Raw genomic sequence first — 10912 nt, forward strand, 5'->3', positions numbered from 1 at the left:
TGAAAAGGGGTATACACCGAGATGGACTGAAGAGGTTTTTACCGTGTCAAATGTTCAGTATACGAATCCACCCACGTATAAAATCACTGACGCTAACGGTGAAGAAATACAAGGTACATTTTATGAACAAGAAATGCAAAAGACCAATCAAGACATATTTAGAATTGAAAAAGTCATTCGAAAGCAAAAGAACAGATCTTTAGTCAAATGGTTAGGATATCCAGACTCGTTTAATTCATGGGTAGATAATAATGAATTGTTAAGTTTGCAAAAATAGACACGCTGTTTTTGTATGATAAGAAAAAAAAATTTGAATTTTGAGTTAAATAAATTTCTTTTCATATAAAAAATAACAATGAGTATGTCAGAAAATCAGCGTGCGATGATAGAATAGCTAAATGCAATGAATGAAAGGATAGAACCTCCAACGCCGGAAGAAATTACTAGTCTTGAAGAATATACGTTAGAGTTGATAGAAAGAGATGAATTTACTTATGAAATAGAAGAAATTTATGGAAGAATATACTGAAAAATTTACGCAAGAATTTATGGAAAGATATTATTTAAGCGATGATGATTTTAATGTTTTAGACGAAGCTGCTGTATTTAGTTTGCCTAGTTCAGAAGATGTTGATCCTGAAGATTTACCTTACAATGGACCTTACAATGATACTATAGTTTTAGATTACAATTCGATGAGTGTTGAAGAACAAAATGAATATGATGATTATATATATAATGAATTTTTACAAGATATGCGTAATGAAACGGGTGGAAACAACTTTATCATTTACATCAATGATGAGGAGGAGAAAAGAAATAGATTAAAGATTGAGGCGTTGATTGAAGGTTTTAAAAAGGATGAATATAGAGTGTGTGCTTCTGCTGCTTAAAACGATAATCATTTTATTCCTCACATATAAAGAATAAAATGATCTAAAAAATTTATTTTTAATATGTAAAATGCATGCTCCTCACAAGTTTTTTAGAAATGTTGCCTCAGCAGAAGTTCATAGTTTGGATTTGCAATTAAAAATTTTGGAAGAGAGGGTTAGAGAGTTGGAGGAAAGAAAACCAAACAACATTATTGTGTCTACGAAAACGTTAGATCATCCACCTTATTTCAACGTTAACAAACAATATGAGATTTTTGCTCAACAAGACATTAAATTTCCTCCTGTATCTCACAAGCAGATATCGTTGTCTGTAGGTTTACAATTAGACAAAGGAATTGCTGTCGTCACTTTGATGGATAAAATAAGCAACCAATTGAATTATTTCAAAAACGATGCTATTTTTTCCGAGTCTGTGGATGAGATATTTATAACCATACACAATTATAACAACAAGGAAGTCACCGTTAAAAAAGGAGAAAAACTTTGCAAGATTAACTATATTGATTTAAAATAGTTTTTTTATTAATAAAAAATGGAAATATTGAATGAAAAACTTTATCCAGTTCTTCCATCAGCTCCTGTAGATGAAGGGCATGTTTATAGGCTTCATAAAATAAGCGAGATTCAGAAAGAGATAGAGAGTGAAAAAGCAAAGCGAGTTCATCTAAGCAAAAAGTACCATCGCGTGTTTAGGATCATTTCTAATGTAGATAATACAATCCAAACCTTATGCATTGCTTTGGGTGTGACTGGAATTGGTCTTTTATCAACCATCGCTGCTGCCCCTGTTGCAATTGCGTGTGAAGGTGTGGCTATTGGAATGGGGTTTTTATCCATTGTAGGAGGACAAGTCAACAAAAAACTAGCATTAAAAGCAGAGAAGCATGAAAAGATCAAAGTGTTGGCAGAGTCGAAATTGAATACGATTAGCGAGCACATTTCCAAAGCGTTGATGGATGGAAAAATAAACGATTCAGAGTTTCAATTGATTATTGATGAGCTTCAAAAATTTAAATCCTTGATGGAGGAAATACGAACCAAAACCAAAAAGGGGATAGATGAAGTTACTAAAGAAAACTTGATCCAAAAAGGACGAGAAGACGCGATTCAAACGTTTAACAATTTGTTTAAGAAAGGATCAACGTAGTCGTAAAAACCAATTTATGTATTTTTCCACGTATTTTAAGAAAGGATCAACGTAGTCGTAAAAACCAATTTATGTATTTTTTTCAACGTATTTTAAAAAGATGTTTTTCTTTAAAATACAAGACCTGAATAAAAGGGATGAAATTGTGAAAGAAATTAATGACAGACGAAAGAGGATTTATCAGAACAGCGTGAATGACAACATTTCAGATACGAATTTTCAAGCTGATGTGAGCAAGCTATTTAAACCCATCATTGAGAGCAATGAAAAGATGCTTAAAGGAAAATTTGTATCCAAAATGCCTTTTGAAGTGAACAAAGTTGGAGATAAAATGTACATTGGAAAAATGGAGGTTGAAATAGATGGAAATGATATCATTGTCGGTGAAGAAAAGTATAATGGAACAAAAGGTCTTTGGGAACTGATGACTGAATTAACAATACCAAAGAGCTATACCGATGAAGATTTGCAAAATTATGAAAAAATTTTAATGGACAGTGATGCTATAAGATCTGATTCACAACCGCATAAACCGAAATCATCAAGAAGACCAAAGTATCAGCAACTTATTGCTCCTATTTGGGAAAAAATGATGCGTATTGAAAAGGGTATAAAAGGTCGTGGTGTCATTATTCTTCCAGGTAATCCTAATGCGTTGGTAGAAAAGCTTGAATTGAGTATTGCTGCTTGGCATGCTGGGAATAAAGAGTCAAGAAATGTGGCTGTTGCTATTTGCGATGAGCTGTTGAGACAAGGAGAGATTAATAAAGAGGAATATAAATCGTTAATGAGGACTATTGATAAAATTATTTAAAAAAATTGTTTTATTTAAAAAAAATGCTCATTGTGAACAAAAGAAGATATGTGAAAAAGAACGTTGTTGGTGGAGGTGGTATTGTGGACATGATTAAAAATTTCATAAAAAGAGCAGCTGCGTCAAGTGTGTCAAAAGCAACAGTGAATTTGCTTAAAAATGCTGCAACAAGTAAAATTGGACAAGAAGCGATTACAGCTGCAAAATCTGCTGGGACAGAGTTAGCCCTTTCAGCCATTTCCGGTGCTAAAGATGTAGCTATTGATAAAGGTAAAAAGACCATTGAAAAATTAAAGACTGGTTCATCTATTCAAAGTAAGAAAATGTCTAAAAAGAACGCGATTCGAATTCAAGACCTGGTGAAAATGGGGCAGGGCATGAAAATAGTATGAAGATAGCATTCTATTGCGATGACTTGTTATAAACTTGCAATGTCTTGCAATGAGAGACATTTAAATGAATTAAATAATTTTTTTTATTATATAAAAAATGATAAGTACTGAGCGATTAAGAGTTACTGAGAACCCAGAGTATGATATTGGTATTGAAAAAGTTGATTTTTTTGAGTACCTTCCAACCAATCTCGATTTAAATTCTTCAGGCACGATTACTTTTGAGATTGACTGTCAATCGATTCAAACAGTACCATCAGAGGCTTACATTCTTATTGAAGGAGTGTTGAAAAAGAGCGATGGAACCTTTTATGATGCTAAAGACAACATTGCACTGGTGAACAACGCTTTGATGTATTTGTTTAATGATGTGACTTATGACTTGTCGGGAGAGCAAGTGGAACGAGTGATGTATCCAGGTCCAGCCACCACCATACTTGGATTGATGAAATATCCTTATGGATTTCAGTTTGCTGATGGATTAAAACAGATGTGGTATATGGATACGTCAAATCTTGTTGGAAATTCAGGATTCAATGTTAGACGAGACCACTTGTTTGCAGACACTACATCCGTTGGAGCTTTTTCGTTTAAAATTCCGTTGAAACACATTTTTGGATTTTGCGAAACCTATGACAAAGTTGTTTATGGGTTTAGGCATACCATCACCTTTACAAAGAAAGAATGTGATGATGCGATTTATAGAGCGGAGAGCGTTAGTGGAGGAATGATCAACCTTAAAAAATTCAGACTTTATATGCCTCGCGTTGAATTGGATATTTCGAAAAAGACTGATTTCATGAATTTAATAGCTCAAAAAATTCCCATTCAAGTGGCTTATAAATCAAACAAATGTGAAAGACAGCTTATTCCAGCCGGTCAAACAGAATTTACCTGGTCGCTTGGAAGAGTCACTGACAAAAGCATTCCAAGATTTATCTTGTTCGGACTTCAGACAAACAGAAATTCCAGTCAAACAGTTAATCCGTCACTATTCGATCATTGTGATGTTAGCAATTTTTACGTGACTGTTAATGGAATAAAGTATCCAAATTACAATTACGACTTGAATTTTGGAGAAAAGAGAGTTGTTATGGCTTATTCAGATGCGTTCTCTTTTGATGATAAATATTACGGTACAAATGAACTTGTTTGTCAATCTGGGTTAAGCTTGCTTGAATATATAAAATTATATCCGTTGTTCTTTGTGGATATCAGCAAGCAAAAAGAAAGAATGACGTCGGAAACAGCTGAATTAGTGGTAAACCTTAAATTTCGAACTTCAACTATTGCAAATACCGTTATTTTTGCAGTGGTTATTTCTGACAAACTGCTTAAATTTGTTTCAGACGGAACCAACATGACTGCTGTTTATTAGTTTTTAATCTGAATAAAAATGGATAGCAAAACGTTAAAAGAATTGCGTGAATTAGGTAAAAGCCATGCGATAAAGGGTTACTCGGAAATGAAAAAGGATGAGCTTGTGAAAGCAATAAGAACAACAAAACCTGTCATTGGTGAACATTCTAAAGAATCATGATTTTTTGAATTGACTTAAAGAAAATCTTGGTATAATAAAATGAGATATACAACATCGTATTTGAAAAATTTGTTGAATGAAAACAGCGTTAGTAAAACAGCAGATGATTTAATAACGTTGATGATGCTTGCGGTTGAAAATAATTTGATCAGTAAAGATGAGATTTTGGAAAGAGCAAAAGAAAAAAAAATAAAGCCTCCTCCAAAAGAAAAAAAACCTGTTGATCCAAAATGGGAATGGCTTAGTTTTGTTAAGAAAAAGCCCATCACTGTGAGAATAACCGACATAGAAACGGGTGAGGTGACTGAATACAAGTCTCTTTACAAAGCGATGGCAGGAACTGGACGTGGATGGAGATATTTAGAGCGTCGAGATGGAAAGGTGGATAATGGAATCAAGATTGAATTTTTAAATTCTGAAAAGCTTGAAAAACGTAAAAAGCAGCAAAATTGATTTTTTAACTTTTAGCATGTTAAAAAATTGACTTAAATAAAATTCTTGGCATAAATAAAAAGATGGAGAGGAAGTATGTGATTGAATTTGATACCATGGGTCGTGCGCATCTGTTTGATGAAGAAAAAGAAATTCATGCGACTGGATGTGAATTTACTGCACATGACGAGTGGGGAAGAAAGTATACGATTAGATTTGATGAAATGGGTCAAGCACATGTATACGACTCAATAAGCGAAATTTTTGCCAATTATCTTGTTTCATAAGTTTTTAATTCTCCCGCGAAAAGAATTAAAAAACGGTAAAAACTTTTCGAAGAAGAAAATATGCTGAAAGTGTGCCAAGATTTAAAAAAATTGAATTGACTTAAAGAAAATCACGACAGAGATAAAATGAGTATCTATTCTTCAAAACCAGATTTAATTGCTAAAGAGCGAAAAATTGAATGCATCGAAAAAAATTTTCTTTCCCTTAATAAAATGGGTGATAAAACTGATGCTAAAAAGCAAAAAGCAAAAACTACCGCCAAAGAGCGAAAAATTGAAAGTGGCTTAAACAAAAATCTTTCCGTAATAAAAATGGAAAGTAAAAGTGTGAAAGATCAAAAAGTATCAATGGCATCATTAAGAAGAGATGCTAAAGAAAGAGCTATAAAAGACTATACCAGAATGACTAGGGAAGAGCTTGTTGAGGCTATTAAAACAACAAGACCTATCATTGGGTATGGACCTGCTACTCGTAGACGAACGACTGAGGCGAGACCGTTGTCTGTTAATGTAAGACCTACCGTGGTTAGGTTTGTTCAACCACCTGTAAAAGTTTCTGTAAAGCCGACAAAAGTTTCAATAAAGCCAACAAAAGTAAGGATTGTTGTTAGTCCTGAAAGACCTGTGTCTGCCCCAAGACCGGTTCCAGCACCTAGACCTGTGCCTGCTCCAAGACCAAGGTCTGACGACTTGATTTCATTCGAACCTTCTGCTCTCTTGCAAAATCGGGTGACTGGAGATGAACCCTCTATTCTTAACACACCAGTTATAGATTCAACAAACGTTATTACACCTAGACCGGTTCCAGCACCAAGACCTTTATTTTCAAGTCTGACGGCAGCTGCAAAAAGTGTAGCGTCGTATGTTAAAACTAAGTTTAATGATATTAAAGAATGGATAGAACCCTACGTTCCTGAAGTAGTCAAGAATAAGGTAAGCAAATCAGTAGAACAAATCGATAAAAAGATACAGTCTATCAAATCACTTGTATTAAGAACAGAGTATAAACAACCCGTGCCAATTATAGTACAGCCTGTGCCAAAACCATTTACAGTAAAGTTTAAAATGACTGAACAATCGGCGGAGAGTTCTGTGAGACAATTTTCTTACACACCTTCTTCTCGATACCAAGACATTGCATCCTTTTTTAATTTGGTAAGAGAGTCTAGCATTCAAACCATGGAAGGGGAAAGAAACACCAGAGTAAGAATTATTTTAACGTGTAAAATGAAATCTGTAAGCATGATGACTGGTGAAGAAGTGACTCGGGAAGCAAGCTTTTCATCAAGATCAGAGATTATTCTAGCAGCTACAAATGTAAGAGAGCTCATGGGTGAGATGGAAGAAAAAGTTTTGGAAAGTAGTGTTAAATACAATGCTTTAGGATCTAATTCTACCCTGTCTAAGATTTTAAGGATGGATATTAACTTTACTGATTACGAGCCTCTCAGCGGTTCTTCCTATATTGAACTGTCTAAAGAGCTGAAAGACAAAAAGGCTATCATCAACATGGAAAACAAGGACAATCAATGCTTTAAATGGTCAGTCGCTCGAGCGTTGAATCTGAAAAATAAAAACAACGAAAGAATTGACAATGATCTTATTTTAAAATCAGAAGAGCTGAATTGGGATGGAATGGAGTTTCCTGTCAAGATCGCTCAAATTAAAAAGTTTGAGAAAAATAATCCTGACATTAACATTAACGTCTTTGGGTATGAAAATGAAAAACTTTATCCTTTGAAAATATCTAAATTTACAGATCGAAAGCACTGTGTTGATTTGTTGTTTATTTCAAACGAAGACACTGACCATTACTGTCTTATTAAAAGTTTAAGCAGGTTATTGTCTACACAAACATCAAAAGGTAAAAGAAAACAACATTATTGCAGAAATTGCTTGCAAGGCTATGACCAGGAAGAAAAGCTTCAACAGCATCAACCTTATTGCTATGATAACACCTCAGTAAGAATCGAACTTCCTAAAGAAGGGACGACTGTTCAGTTTAAAAACTATAACAAGTCTATGAGGGTTCCATACGTTGTATTTGCTGACTTTGAAAGTTTTATCAAACCCATCGAGGACAACACTGAATATAATAATAAAGAGTCATACACCAAACAATACCAAAAGCACGTACCAAGCTCCTTCTGCTATTATATCAAATGCTTTGACGATAACCTTTACAAGGGAAAACCAGTCATGTACACAGCTGAAAGCGATGACGATGACGTAGCTCAAAAGTTTATAACCATGCTTGAATCAGATCTTATAAAGATTCTTGACAAGATTGATATAGTAAAAAAGAAAGTGGTTACTGATAAGGATGAAAAGAATTTTGAGACTGCAACTCTATGTCATATTTGCAATAAAGATCTTAACGATGATAAAGTCTTAGACCACTGTCATTTGACTGGAAAGTATCGAGGAGCTGCTCATAACAAATGCAACTTGGATTATAAACTTCCAAAATTCATACCCATCATTTTACATAATTTGTCTGGCTATGACAGCCATTTGTTCATCAAGAAATTAGGTGGAAAGCTCAATTGCATACCCAACAATGAAGAAAAATATATCAGTTTCTCGAAAAAAATCAAAGTAAGAGAATTTATTAATAAGAAAGGTAAACTAAAGGAAATATGGAAAGAATTAAGGTTTATTGATAGCTTCAGATTCATGGCTGGTAGTTTAGACGGTTTGGCTAAAAATCTAAACAACGATCAATGCAAAAACGTTGCTCAATATTACTCTGGAGAAAAGTTTGATTTATTAAGAAAAAAAGGTATTTACCCTTATGACTGGGTGGACTCGATTGAAAAGTTCTCCGAAACGCAATTGCCTCCTATTGAAGCATTCTATTCCAAACTGAATGATGATAGAATAAGCTGTGAAGACTACGCGCATGCACAAAACGTTTGGAATGTATTTGGATGTGAAACATTTAAAGATTACCAAAAACTGTACAACATGTCTGACGTCTTGATACTTGCCGATGTCTTTGAAAATTTCAGAGACACTTGCATGGAATATTACAAGCTTGACCCTGCTTGGTATTACACCTCACCTGGTTTGGCTTGGGATGCTATGTTAAAGCTAACTGGAATTCAGTTAGAGCTTCTGTCTGATATTGATATGCTTAATATGATAGAAAAAGGTATACGTGGTGGAATTTGCATGATCAGCAAACGTCATGGAACTGCTAACAACAAATACATGCCAGACTATGATCCTTCAAAACCTTCTAAATTCATTCAATACTTAGACGCTAATAATTTATATGGATGGGCTATGTGCAAACCTCTTCCTGTTAGAGGATTCAGATGGATGGCTGAGGATGAACTCTCCAATTGGAAATCCATGCCTTGTATTCTCGAAGTGGACTTGGATTATCCTAAAAGTCTACACGATTTACACAACGACTATCCTTTAGCTCCTGAAAGACTAAAAATTAATAAAGTAGACAAGCTTGTTCCTAATTTAAACAACAAAGAAAAATACGTCATTCATCACGAAAACCTAAAACTCTATGAACGACTTGGATTGATCATTACCAAAATTCATCGAGGTATTACCTTTGAAGAAGAACCTTTCATGAAACAATACATTGACCTCAACACCACATTAAGAGCAAAAGCTAAAAACGAATTTGAAAAAGAATTTTTTAAGCTCATGAATAACTCTGTCTTTGGAAAAACCATGGAGAATATTCGAAAGCATGTTGATATTAAACTGGTCACCACTAAAAAAGAAGTCTTAAAATTGTCAAGAAAACCTAACTATGATAGAAATACCATTTTTGATGAAAACCTTGCAGCGGTTCACATGAAAAGAACAAAACTCTTTTACAACAAGCCTGTTTACTTAGGACTGAGCGTTCTAGACATAAGCAAAATTCTCATGTTTGAGCATCATTACGACTATATCAAACCTAAATACGGAGATCGCGCGAAACTACTCATGACTGATACTGACTCACTCTTTTACGAAATCGAAACGGATGATTTTTATCAAGACATTGTCGATGATCTTGAAACCAAATTTGACACGAGCAACTTTTCTAAAGACCATCCTGCTATTGAAAACGTTGGGTTTAAAGTAGGGTTAAATAATAAGATTATAGGTATGTTCAAAGACGAGGCCGGTGGAAAAATAATTAAAGAGTTTGTTGGACTTCGTCCTAAGCTCTACTCTTACAAGATCGCTAAAGATGAACACAAAAAATGCAAAGGAGTTAAAAAGAAAGTCGTTCAAAAACACATCACTCATCAAGATTATAAAGACTGCTTATTCAGTGGAAATGAAAAGCTTGCAGCTATGAACGTTATCCGATCTCATCAGCATAACATTTACACCGAAGAAATCAACAAAGTCGCTCTCAGCGCTAACGATGATAAAAGACACATCTTACAAGACGGTATTCACACCCTAGCCCTTGGACACTACGGAATAAAACCGCGCTTTACATTTATGGACTATGATAAACTCTTTAACATTATGGAATAAATTACGAAAAAGATACAGTTTTATACTTCTTTGCAGGTTCCGGCATGATATTAACAATGAGATGGAAATCTAATAACATTTTTACATTTTAAAAACACAATACCATCTTGAATTCCTTAAGTATGGAAAAGTATCAATGAGCCAGAATCCGCATATTGTAGTAGTTATATATGTATGTATGTATGTATGTATGTATGTATGTATGTATGTATGTATGTATGTATGTATGTATGTATGTATGTATGTATGTATGTATGTATGTATGTATGTATGTATGTATGTATGTATGTATGTATGTATGTATGTATGTATGTATGTATGTATGTATGTATGTATGTATGTATGTATGTATGTATGTATGTATGTATGTATGTATGTATGTATGTATGTATGTATGTATGTATGTATGTATGTATGTATGTATGTATGTATGTATGTATGTATAGTTTTTTTTTATCAATTTTGTTGTTTTGTTTCTTATAAATCAAGAAGTTTATTTTATCTGCATTAATAAAAAATATCAGTGTGATATTTCGAAAAAAAGTTCCGAATGTTTGATGATCGAAGTTTCGTTCTGATAATTCATAACGTCTTAGCGCCAAACCTTAATTAAATGGAGTCTTGGTCTACTTTACATGCATTTCAGTTTTTTTTTTACTGCTTTAAGTTTTTTAATTATTTATATAGTTAAAATCATCATAGTCTAAAGATCCACAACTAAAAACGCTCTAAAAAATCCTACCTACAGAGCAGAGCTATGTAAATTATGCATGAGGGCAATGCGTTAATTAAGAGGCAGCAGGAGGTCATTTATCAAATATAGTTTAAATTTTAAAAGTTTAAACTTTAAAACTTATCGAATGCTCCTTCGAAATTTAGTTTAAAAAATTAAAACGTTGTT

This window comes from Hydra viridissima, unplaced genomic scaffold, assembly GCF_058129835.1.
Source record: "Hydra viridissima isolate aposymbiotic clone 2 unplaced genomic scaffold, HvirCarnegie_v1 scaffold_8, whole genome shotgun sequence".
Classification (NCBI taxonomy): Eukaryota; Metazoa; Cnidaria; class Hydrozoa; order Anthoathecata; family Hydridae; genus Hydra; species Hydra viridissima.